We start from the raw sequence: 12,826 nt of genomic DNA, 5'->3' as shown, positions 1-12,826 counted from the left end.
TTTGTTTCTTCCTTTTGATTCTTTATTTTTTTTTCTTGCATTACTACACTGGTTAGGATACCCAACCAATGTTGAATAAGAGTGGAAGAACAGGCACTCTTGTCTTGTTCCTAATCTTAAAATGAATGCTTTTGGTGTTCTTTTTTCTTTTTTTTAGACAGTCTTGCCCTGTCACCTAGTCTGGAATGCAGTGGCATAATCTTGGTTCACTGCAACCTGTGCCTCCTGGGTTCAAGTGATTCTCATGTCTCAGCCTCCTGAGTAGCTGGGACTACAGCCACATGCCACCACGCCTAGCTAATTTTTGTATTTTTAGTAGAGACAGGGTTTCACCATGTTGGCCAGGCTGGTCTCAAACTCCTGACCTCAAGTGATCTGCCCACCTCAGCCTCCCAAAGTGCTGGGATTACAGGCATGAGCCACTATGCTCGGCCACTTTCAGTGTTTTATCATTAAGTGTAAAGTTTGCTATAGGTTTTTATAGATATTCTTTATTTTTATTTTTAAGTTCTTGGGTACATGTGCAGGATGTGCAGGTTTGTTACATAGGTAAACATGTGCCATGGTGGTTTGCTGCACCCATCAACCCATCACCTAGGTATTAAGCCCAGCATACATTAACTATTTTTCCTAATGCTCTCCCTCCCTTTACCTCATCCCCCACAGGTCCCAGTGTGTGTTGTTCCCCTCCCTGTGTCCATGTGTTCTCATCGTTCAGCTCCCACTTACAAGTGAGAAAACGTGGTGTTTGGTTTTTTGTTCCTGCATTAGTTTGCTGAGGATAATGGCTTCCACCTCTATCCATGTCCTTGCAAAGGACATGATCTCATTCCTTTTTATGGCTGCATAATATTCCATGGTATATGTGTACCACATTTTCTTTATTCAGTCTATCGTTGTTGGGCATTTGGGTAGATTCCATGTCTTTGTTAGTGTAAATAGTGCTGGAATGAACATATGTGTGCATTATCTTTGTAATAGAATGATTTATATTCCTTTGGGTATATACCAAGTACTGGGATTGTTGGGGTCAAATTTTTATAGATATTCTCTACTAGGTTAAGAAGTTCTAGTTTGCTAAAAGTTGCTATTATGAGATTTATCAAATACTTTTTCTGCATCTGTTGAGGTAATTGTATAATTCTTTCCATTAATTTTTAATGTGGTAAACTATATTTTCTGATTTTCTAATATTAGACTAAGTTTTCATTCCTGGGGTAAAACCAACTTGTTTGTAATATATTTTCTCTTTTATGCATTGTTCTATTGTTCACCAATATTTTCCTCAGGATATTTGCATCTGTGTCCCTGAGAAATACTGGGCCGTAATTTCTTTTGTCCTTCTGCCCTCGACAAGTTTTGGAATCAAGGTTTTGCTAGACTCGTAATAAAAAGAGTTGACTTGTAGATATATCACTCCAATCTCTGCCTCCATCACCAAATGACATTCTCTCCCTGTCCATGTGTCCAAATTTCTCTCTTCTTTTAAAGATACCAGTCACTGGATTAGAGCCCACTGTAACTCAGTATGACCTTGTCTCAACATCTGCAAAGACCCTATTTCCAAATAAGGTCACATTCATGGGTATTGGGAGTTAGGACTTGAACATATCTTTTTGGTGGACACAATTCAACCCATAACATAAATATGTATATTTAAGTCACCTAAGTCTAAAATTAGACAATATCTTCACTTTCCTTTAGACAATATAATGATGTTAGAACATTTCACTGCTTTCTGTCTCCTTAACTTATTTGATATCATTGCTGTTTTTCTTTACCACGTAAGCCCTTTTTATTATTGTGTTTATAGTCTGCATTTGTTTAGATTTACACATGCATTTGCCACTCTGGTTATCAATCCATTATCTTCTTGTCCACATTATTGCTGTTGAGCAGTCAGCTCACAGTCCAATTGCCATTCCTCTGCCTTTCATTAGGGTGTTTTTAAAAAAAGCTTTTCTTTTTCTTTTCTGTTCTACAGTTTCAATATAATTTGTTTAGCTGTGTTTTATATATCTTGTTTGAAATTCATTGGAATTCTCGAGTCTGTGGATTGGTTTCTTTTTATCAGTTCTGGAAAATTCTTAGCTATTATATCTTCAAACATTGCCTCCACTCTCTCTCCTCTCACTTAAAAAAATCCTCCTATTAGAGGTTTATTTTTAGTCCCTTTCATTCTTTCTTCCATGACTCAATTGTATTTCATATTTTTCATCTCTTTGACTCTGTTTTCTATTCTGGATAATTTTTTTCAGATTCATCTTCTAGTTCACTAATTATTTTGTCAACTATGATACAGTTTTTTCAAATCTACTTGGAGATTTTTATAGTGTGGTGCTCTTTACTCATATTTTCAATGCCTTCATTTATTCTTTATGTTATATTATACTATGTTGTATTATACTTATAGCAAGATGTATCAGAGTATTCTAATAGCTGAAGTCTTACAGATCTGATTCTGCCAACTGCTATTTCTGCCTCTAGCATATGTTGTTCCCATGTGTTCTGTGTCTCTTTTGTTTGTATTATGAACTCATATTTTTTTGAACTTATCTGTGATCATTCCTTTTAGTTTAGGCTGAAGGTAGCTTACATCACGGAGGATTTGCCCTTGTATCAGGTAACTGCAGGTATCACCAGCCTGGGGCTATTTTAAATTCTGAGTGAAGTTGAATTTTTTAGGTAGGAATTTGGGCTGCTATGAGGGCCAACTGGTAGATACAAAAATTCTTAGGGTTGATATTTAACACCAGAATTGACATTTCCCTTTTGGAGATCTGGTTTTGTTTTTCTACTCCACATGAATTTTGAGGGTGTAGTTTCTTTGGGGATAGGCAGTTCCTGCTCTGTGTGGGACCGTCTTCTATGTGCCTCACCTCTTGGGATGGTTTTGACTTCTATACCCTATGACCTGTGTGTTAGTCCATTCTCACACTGCTATGAAGAATTACTGGAGACTGGGTAATTTATGAAGACAAGAGGTTTAATTGACTCGCAGTTCCACAGGTTTACAGAAAGCATGACTGGGAGGCCTCAGAAAACTTACAATCATGGTGGAAGGTGAAGGGGAAGCAAGGACTTTCTTCATATGGTGGCAGGAGAGAGACAGAGAACAAGGGGAAAGTGTCACACACTTTTAAACCATCAGATCTTGTGAGGACGAACTCACTATCACAAGAACAGCAAAGGGGAAATCCACCCCCATGATTCAATCACTTCCCACCAGACCCCTCCTCCAATTTGACATGAGATTTGCTTGGGGACACAAAGCCAAGCCAAATCAGCCTGTGAGGCCTTGAAACTCTCATGGCTCAGCTTCATACAGTTCAGTGAATCCCTCAAGGTGAAAGGCAGCTTCTGTGTTCTTCCTGTCTGGGCACCATTTCCACCCAGTGTTTTCGCTCTAAATATTTATTACTAACTGGAATACTCAGTTTGTCATTTAGAAGACTAAAAATATTTTATTCAGTATTGTCTATTGTTTACAATGGTAGTGTTAGCCATAGTACTTAGTCATCCATGTTGCTAGAATTGGAAATGCAACACCTTAGTTTAATTGGCTCTTATGTTAATTGCTACATTTAATTGGCTCTTATGTTAAGTGCAGTTGAAAGCTAGCTGACTTATATGCTATTTAGTATTTTTTTAATTTAATTTTTTTATGCCTTGCTCCCTCTGTGTGAAAGTATCTTATAAGTAGGGACTCTGTCTCATATTTATTTATCTATCCTTTATTTTCTGGAATGATTTGAAATTTCCTTCTTGTTGTTCTATGAACACCATCAAAAATTCCATTGTGGTGTAATCTACATTATATCATACAGATTGGATATTACATCCAGAAAGTGACACAAAATAATTTCTCAGATAATGTCTTGATATGTACTATGTAAAATATGACCACCATCTTAGATGATTTCTGTGTTTTTGTTTCTAAAGACTGTACACATAAAACAGATCCAAGTGTATAAAAAGTTCGCATGGATGCATAAAGATATGTTTGCAGTTCTACGCTTCAGGTAAGTGGGTTTGTGAGGATGTCTGGTACATGGACTTGGATGTCAGACTGGCCTATTTGGATTATGCTTTTTCTGCACTGTACTAACTACATGTACTTGGTAAATGACTTAATTTCTTCGCCTTCAGTTTTCTAATTTGCAAGATGTGAACAATCATTCTGATCTTGTGGAGTTGTTGTATTAATGGTGTTTGCAAAGAGTCTGTCAGATGGTAGACGCTCCAATTGTTATTATAGTTGACTTGACCATTTCCGAGGGCATCTAGCATAGTAGCAACTTGATTTTTAGGTATTCAAGCCCTACCACTAGGCTCCTAATAGTCACATTCTTAGTTAAGACTATCTGTGTACCTCCTGGATTACTCTGCTCCTATCTGTCAGTCCCATAGCAACTACCCATTTTATGGGCCAGTACCCTAAATGGGAGTAGGAAGTCAAGTAGACATTGCAACAGGTGCAGCCTTGACCCTCATCCTCCAGGCTTCTGTGTCTTGGTGAATGTGGCTGCTTCTAGATGTTGCATGGTGAATATTACTATGGCAGAAAATCCCTTGTTCCTTTTTAGTTAATCAAAAGAATAATATTCTTTGAATTTCTTATTAAGACCAAGCCATTCAATATTACTTCTAGTCACTGGTGAAATTGATTTAAGAAGATAGGGAGACATTGCCAGAGGGTGACCTTCATGAGTTTGTCTTTTTCTTTCTCAATACAGACTCAAGGAGAAGTCCTGAGAATGGCCTGGAAGCCTAAGGCTGTAGAACTTATTGTTATTCCTCAGGCCACTTACACCTTAACCAAATATGAAGAAAATTGAAATTCAAAATAAGCTTTGATGAAGTCACCATTTTTCCTCATTTACTTCTACATTTGATGTGTATAGTCAATAGTGTTTGATAATATTCATGTGACTACTTCATGTATTATTACTATTCATTTAAAATCTAATTTATCTATAGGGCAAGGGTTTACTTGTGAAAACTCTGATTCTAGAACCATTAGAACTTTTCAATTACAGATTTTCAGTGCACTTGTAACTACTTCAAGGATGGCTTCCAAATCTATCCTAGTGGTACTGTGGAAACCTTTTAGTGTTGTGCATGGGTCATATAATTATAAATTATAACCTCTTGCTCATTTTGATACTTTTGGTATTCTTAAAAAAAACTTGAAAGGGCAGGGAAAATGCTTCACGGGGAAAAACAATATAGTAATTTTCATTGAATCAATGTCAATTTATTTTAATTATTCTTTATTTGCTTTATTTAAACATTAAAAAAAAGTCTTTTTTTTTTTTTTTTGAGACAGGGTCATGCTCTGTTGGCCAGACTGGAGTGCAGTGGCATGATCATTGCTCACTGCAGCCTTGACCTCCTGGGCTCAGTTAATCCCCCGCTCCTCAATCTCCTGAGTAGCTGGGACTACAGGTATGGACAACCATGACTGGCTAATTTTTAAATTTTTTTGTAGAGGTTGCGTTTCACTATGTTGCCCAGGCTGGTCTCAAACTCCCAGACTCAAGGGATCCTCTCGCCTCAGCCTCCCAAATTTTGGGTTTACAGGTGTGAACCACTGCATCCTACCTGTAATTTATTTTAGTCGTTTAAAGTGTAAGTCACTCAAATTGCCAACCAGTCAAAAAAATCAGTCTTGAAGTAGACAACAATATAGAATTCCCAAACTAGGCTTTGCTCCAGTTTTTTTCTTTTTCTTTTTTTAAGGATAATCCGATTCTAAATACAGTTTCTAATCAATGTATAGATTGTTAGAAGCCACATATTTTAAACCAGTTTGGATTTTCTGTGATTATCACTCAAACTTATTTACTAATTATTTTTCTAAATAGGAAGATAAATCTCTACTCCGTCTTTCCCCCTCTGATGGGACCTCTGATGGCCCCATAAGAAATCATTTTGCTATTAGTCTGGAAATGTTCCAAAAACCTAACAGTGTGGTGGCAGTCTGCAGCATGGTATCAAGGGAGACATCAGATGTTAGTTCAAATGTGACTTTTATGCTCTTGATCCCACATCTGAAAGTAAAGATGCAATGTATCTCTCAAAAGGTGGTGCTGAATAGGAGTGTTCTATCTCTGTCAGCTCATCAGCCTCTGGGGAAGTACAATCTAAAAGCCATCAGTGGGCTCCTGGGCATTGCCTTTAATCTGGGTCTTTTTTTGGGTCTTGAAATATGGCAGTAGTAACCAATTTAAAGCAAGCAAATGCTAATCATGCAGAAGCCAGCTGTATGAGCAGCTCTCATCTGGGGATTTAAAAACACTTTGCAAAACACAAGTCATTAATCTTCACAGTGGTCCTTTGGAGTCATAAACATTCATCACCACCCATCTTTGCCACTGGGAAATCTGGGATTTCAAAGCCTTGGTGCAGGGCTGCCCCCAAGGTCCTAGGCAGGTCCCGTAATCCAAGCTGTGACCAGATCATAAGGTTCTGGAATTAATGTAGTGAGCAAGGCACAATGGGCCAGTGGGGACTTGTGGCTGACAGGATGGGGCCACTTTTGGGTCTGTGAAAGTGCTGGCTCTACCTGGACCCTGTTCAAAATGCTCTGTGTTATCTGAGGAAGTGTTAATGGAAAACAGAGTGAGCTGTTACTTTTGGCTTTGGTCTCTCCCTTTCCCTGATTATTTCTCTCTCTATAGGTCTGTCTTTCCTACGATCACTCTCTTAATTTGATTTATCATGTCTGAAGTCATAGATTCCTGGCCTTTTAGGACACAAAGAATCCTCAGAAATCTACTACTTTTAATCTTTCCATGAAATTGGGCAGGGGTGAAGTTATTGACAGTGAAGTCTTAGACATAAGGGAAGAACTCCATTCCTGTTTCTTTACCTTTTCCCCTGAAAATTCTTGGCCCATGGCAGGTGCTTCATAAATATGTTCTGAATGAGTGTATGAATGAGTAAAACCATGTTGGGTGTAGGGGTTGGAAGAAAAGGAATCGTGGCAGTGGTAATTGTTCCAACATTGTTCGGGTAAGGCTCAGAGATTTGTTGAAGATCCTTGTCTTCTGGTTGCTATCCTAGTGGCTAGGTACCTTTAACCTGTTTACATCCCTAATTTTACAGAACAAAATACTAAAGACCACAGAGACTTTAAGTGATCTGCCTAAAGTCTCGTAATTCTTAAAAATGCAGGCATATAGCAAAATATGAGAAATCACTGGATTCTTTCCTACTTAATGTAGAACCAAAAAGTAATTGGTATAATGTCTCTGGACAAGTGGGTTAAAGTCTTGATCTGTCCTTTGTTATTTGTGACTGGCCAAGATCACTTAATTTTAATAAGTAGTTATTTCTTCATCTGTAAAATGCTAATAATGGTGCTAACTGAACAGGGTCATTGTGGAGATTAAATAGGAGAATGAATATGAAAGTGGTTAGCAGATGGTAGAGTATTATATATTAATAAATAGGTATTTTATAATTCTGTTTAAATATGAAGGTTCTTATTGGATTTTTTTTCTTACTGAATTACATATAGCAACTTATTCATGGTGACTCATTAGACTTCCAGACAATTTGGTAGTTATTTAACAAAGGGTGTATTACCAAGGAATGAGATTTTGTAAATATGTCTGGGGAGTGTCAACCATACCCAACAAAGAACAATTATGTATTGCATCAATGACAATGTTGAAATAAAAATATTAGGAAATATATTGCAGGAAGTTTGAAGCTTCCTGTGTGTGAGAGAGAAGGGAGTGGGTGAGGCAGAATGCCTGTGAATGTTATGAGCCGTGAGATACATAGTTGATAGAAATCTCGAAGGTAGAAATTTGGGTCTTAGAGTTTTAGAAAAAGACTTTATCTATATATAGGTATGTATGTATGTATTCACCCATCTACCCACCCCAACCCCATCCATCTATCCTGTATCCATAACAGATGTTTGGTTGTCTACTCAGTAAACATTTTCTACTACCTCTTCCCTTCTGGAAAACACACCTCTTAAGTGAAGCTGAAAATGACAGATTCTTCTTTTCTCAACAGTGAATCATATTTATATGACTCAGTTTTGACCAATGAGATGTAAAAAGAATTCTTCCAGGGTGTTTTTGGGGAAGACCTTTCTCCCTGTTAGATTTATATGAGGAAGACATTTTTTTCTCTTCCTGTTCCGTGCCCTGTAGTGTGAGGACATGGTATTTGGAGTTGTTGCAGTGATCTTACTTCCTATGACAATCAGCCAAAGGATGAAAACCCAATGTGCTGAGCATATCAGAGCAAAAAGATGGAAAGAGCCTAGGTCCTGGATGACATCATAAGTTGCTGGACCAATTCTTGAGCTACCTGCCTTCAGATTTCGCTGGACTTGAAATAATTAGATGTCTTTGTTGCTTAAATCACTCTAAGTTTGGTATCACTTTAACACAGTCATAGGTATACAAATATTCCCTCTTATTTTATTTTTAAAGAGACAGGGTCTCACTCTGTTGCATAGGCTGGGTAGCCGGGATTATAGGCATGAGCCACTGCACCCAGTGTACAGGTATAATCTTAATTTGCTTTTTCGCCTCTTTGTCTTAGAAAGAATTTAAGGTATGCCACAGTGCAGTATGGTTAAAGAAATTTGAAATAGGTGAAAAAAGAGGCAAAAAAAAAAAAAAAGAAAGGAATATGGAGTGAGGACTGATGTTAATACACAAAAGGTATATCATGAAATGTTGTATACTTTCTAGGAGAAAGCTAATATTTTATTTTGTGGTAGAAGAGACACTGTTAGCACAATGTTCAATAGTTTCCCATAAAAGTTTGTTGAATGAGTGATTAAGAGTAATAGCCCCTGTGGGCAGAAGCTCCTTCCTTCTCTCCTTCCCTCTTTTGAGTATGAAGATTTTAGCATGGAGAATCGGGGAAGTCTCCAATGAACAAGTGTTGAGACTGAGGCACTGAAGTGCCATTATCAGATGGTTTCCTGACCCTGGGGATTTTCATTGGCTGCTCTGCCAGAAAGAAAAAAGGAACTCATCTGCAGAGAGGAAGGCTGAGAAGATTAGAAACTAGTCCTCGGATCTCAATTCTATAAATCTGTTAAAAAATGACAAAACATGGAAAGTGTTGTCACTACATAATTTGTAATGGCAAGAACTGGAAAGAACTTAAATGCCAACCTAAAATGGTGGCGACCATATTGTACAGTTTCACATTGTAAATTGTGATTTATCTGTCAGATGGAATGTTAAGTGGTTAGCATTTATTTACATACTTCTACCCATATTTATATTTTCCACAACAATAACATGTCCCTGCCTAAGGTTTCACAGTTGACTCGGTCCAATGGAAACACATTTTCTCCCCAGCACAGGCAAACTTAGCATCCTAGCAGTCAATGCCTCTACCTCTGCGGGATGTTGGCTTTTCCCCCAACCGCTTTAGATCCAGCTTGCAGAACTGCATTCATCATCCTCCTTCTTCAGGATGCACTCTCATCACTGGTTCTGAGTGATGATCTATCTATTTTAATTTGGTTAGAATCCCAGCTAGATATCCTATATCTCAAGGACTATATTATAAAGTTAATCACATCAACATACCTTATATAAAATGGGGAAAAAGTGGATGGAAAAATGTATGGATTAAGAAGTAAGGAAGAAAATATATAACATATAGCTGCTACAGTCCTCATTTATGCAACTGGCTGGAAGAATAGTTGGTATTCATTACCCCTTTTTTCTATCATTTATGCTATGTTCCCTTTGCTCTCAGCCAGCAAGTTGTGATTTTTTTTACCTGGTGGGTGACCCAAACTCCCATTTCTATTACATGTGAGCCTTTAGTTGTCCTGAACGCATCAAGTGGCTAAGTCTTCTATTGATATTTTACCAATGGGCATGGCGGTACTAGGAGCCACCATCTCCTGGCTCCACGTATACTTCTCCCTAGCCCCATGGCTATAGCCAGCATTGCTGGTTTTTTTTTTTTAGACGGAGTCTCGCTCTGTCGCCCAGGCTGGAGTGCAGTGGCACGATCTCAGCTCACAGCAACCTCCACCTCCCGAGTTCACGCCATTCTCCTGCCTCAGCCTCCCGAGTAGCTGGGACCACAGGTGCCCGCCACCACGCCTGGCTAATTTTTTATATTTTTAGTAAAGACGGGGTTTCACTGTGTCATCCAGGATGGTCTCAATCTCCTGACCTCGTGATCCGCCCGCCTCGGCCTCCCAAAGTGCTGGGATTACGGATTACAGGCGTGAGCCACCGCGCCCGGCCGCATTGCCTCTTTTTGATCCCCAAGCCCAGTAGGTAGGTCTTTGTTTTCCGCTATTGCTTGCCTCTAGATTTTCTTTTCTGGGTCACAGATAAACTTATTTTATTTTTGAGCACTGCTATACCTTTGAAATATTTTAAGTTTCTCATTACTATGCTTTTGGAAAGGAGGTGGGAGTGAGATCACTTCTGCTCTACTATATTGACACACTGCGGTGCCCCAACCCAGTTCCCTCTTCAGGGCTGGCACTTCCGTGACTGCTAAAAGGGTGGGATACCCAGGCTCACAGCTGTGTCCTTCACTGTGATTTACCTCGGCTGCAGGTAACTGCCTCACCCAAGCTTATGCCTCCTCTTGGCTAATGTGGCTGTACAAACATCTACCTGCTTGCTTCAATTTGGAGCAACTTCTGCAGGGCCATCCCAACCCAGAGCCTCCTGTAGATGGGCTGGCGTCTCAGCTGCAACTGCTTTGCAATCAGCTTCTCCTTCTGCCCCCTCCTGCCTTATTGAACTCCTTACAGGTGAAGCAGCTTATTTACCTCCTTACAGGTGAAGCAGCTTATTTACCTCCTTACAGGTGAAGCAGCTTATTTACCTCCTTACAGGTGAAGCAGCTTATTTACCTCCTTACAGCTGAAGCAGCTTATTCACCTCCTTGCGGGTGAGGTGGAGAGTACAGTGCTCCTGAAAACACTGAACTTTCCACCTCAGAGTCTATTTGGGAACCAGTCTAAGACTAGAAGTTCACCAGACAAACTATTCAGTGCCCTGCTAATGAAACCTGTGCTTTAACTGGTGCGGTGAGTATCTATTATATTTTTCCTAACAAGCTTTCTCTTTTTCTGGAACTTGCTCTTCTTTTGGAAACTTTCATTCCCTGTGACCCCAGTCACATTATTTATTGTAAGATCTTCAATATTCTTATGTGACCTTACTTTTTATAATTCCTCTTTTGGCTTAATCTAGTTCGAACTGAGATTTCTGCTTTTTGCAAAGAAGCATTAGAAAGTAGTTCACTAGGTTAAAGCATTATTTTAAAAACCAGTATGTTAACAGGCATGGTTTATTAGATTAACCAACCGCAGCCCAACAGAGGGCAGGTTTTAAGACAAGATAAATGAATTAGGAAATACAGTATTTGTTATTTATTTTTCTTAACATAAAAAGTAGTACAGCTTCTTGTGGAAAACTTGGAAAGTAGGGGGAAAAAGCTCATAATTCCACTGCCTAGCAATACTTAACTTTTATCATGATTATTTTGTATATTCCTCTATTCTTTTATCTAGAGTTATGTGTTATGAATACATATTTTCTTTTAGAACAATGGGATCATACTGCTGGTGGGATGCTTTGAAATGTTCTAATATACTATGAAAATATTTCATGTCATAAAGTACTCTTTTATCACATGCTTTTTAAAAAACTTTTTTAAGTTAAAGGGTCCAAGTGCATGTTTGTGGTTTCTGTTAAAGTTGTGTCACGGGGGTTTGTTGTACCGATTATGTCATCACGCAGGTATTAAGCCTAGGACCCATTAGTTATTTTGCCTGATACTTTCCCTTCTCTCACCCTCCACCCTCTGAAAGGCCCCCCGTGTGTTGTTCCCCCTGTGTGTCCATGTGTTCTCATCATTTAGCTCTCACTTATAAGTGAGAATATGCAATATTTGGTTTTCATTTAGCTCTCACTTATAAGTGAGAATATGCAATATTTGGTTTTCCTCTCCTGTGTTAGTTTTCTAAGGATAATGGCCTCCAGCTCCATCTGTGTCCCTGCAAAAGACATGATCTCATTATTTTTTATGGCTGCATAGTATTTCATGGTGTATATATACCACATTTTCTTTATCCAGTCTGTCACTAGTGGACATTTAGGTTGATTCCATGTCTTTGCTATTGTAATAGTGCTGCAGTGAACCTATGCATGCATGTATCTTTATAATAGAATGATTTATATTCCTTTGGGCATATACCCAGTAATGGGATTGCTGGGTGGAATGGTATTTCTGTCTTTAGGTTCTGTGAGGAATTGCCACACTATCTTCCACAATGGCTGAACTAATTTACACTGCCACCAACAGTGTATAAGCATTCCTTTTTCTCCACAACTTCATCAGCACCTGTTAGGTTTTCTTTTTAATAATAGCCATTCTGACTGGTGTTAGATGATATCTCATTGTGTCACATAGTTTTTAATAGCTGCATAGTATTCCACCATATGGTTGTATTATACTTCATTGAATCAAACATGAATTCAGGTTGTTTCCAAATTATTTCTGTTGCCAATGATATAGCGAATGAGGTCTTAGCCGAATCTTCAAACATAATTCCTGGAAGTGTAATTGATGAATCAAAACATTTGTATATTTTAAGACCTTTGATATGAATTACTAAATTGGTTTCTAAAATGATTGTATCACCTTACACAGCAGCAGTATATAAGAGTACACTTTTCTAACATTGAGATGTTTTCTTAAAAGAATTTTGTCAATTTGATAGGCAAATGGTCCTTTCTTCAATTCACGTTTTTTAATTACCAATAGATGAAACATATTTTCATGTTTATTATTTCTG

The 12,826-nt window shown here is 38.3% G+C and overlaps 1 long non-coding RNA gene across 1 annotated transcript; it reads left to right on the top strand.

Annotated features, from left to right (window-relative positions):
* Window positions 1-536: 536 nt before the first annotated feature.
* Window positions 537-11,875, top strand: LOC115836638. The gene is made up of 3 exons (XR_004031641.1): window positions 537-549; window positions 674-676; window positions 11,726-11,875. It is a non-coding gene; the product is annotated as an uncharacterized LOC115836638 (long non-coding RNA).
* Window positions 11,876-12,826: the final 951 nt, after the last annotated feature.

The sequence above is a fragment of the Nomascus leucogenys genome, chromosome 9, assembly GCF_006542625.1.
Source record: "Nomascus leucogenys isolate Asia chromosome 9, Asia_NLE_v1, whole genome shotgun sequence".
In the NCBI taxonomy this organism is placed as follows: domain Eukaryota; kingdom Metazoa; phylum Chordata; class Mammalia; order Primates; family Hylobatidae; genus Nomascus; species Nomascus leucogenys.
This window is presented reverse-complemented; position numbering and strand designations above follow the sequence as displayed.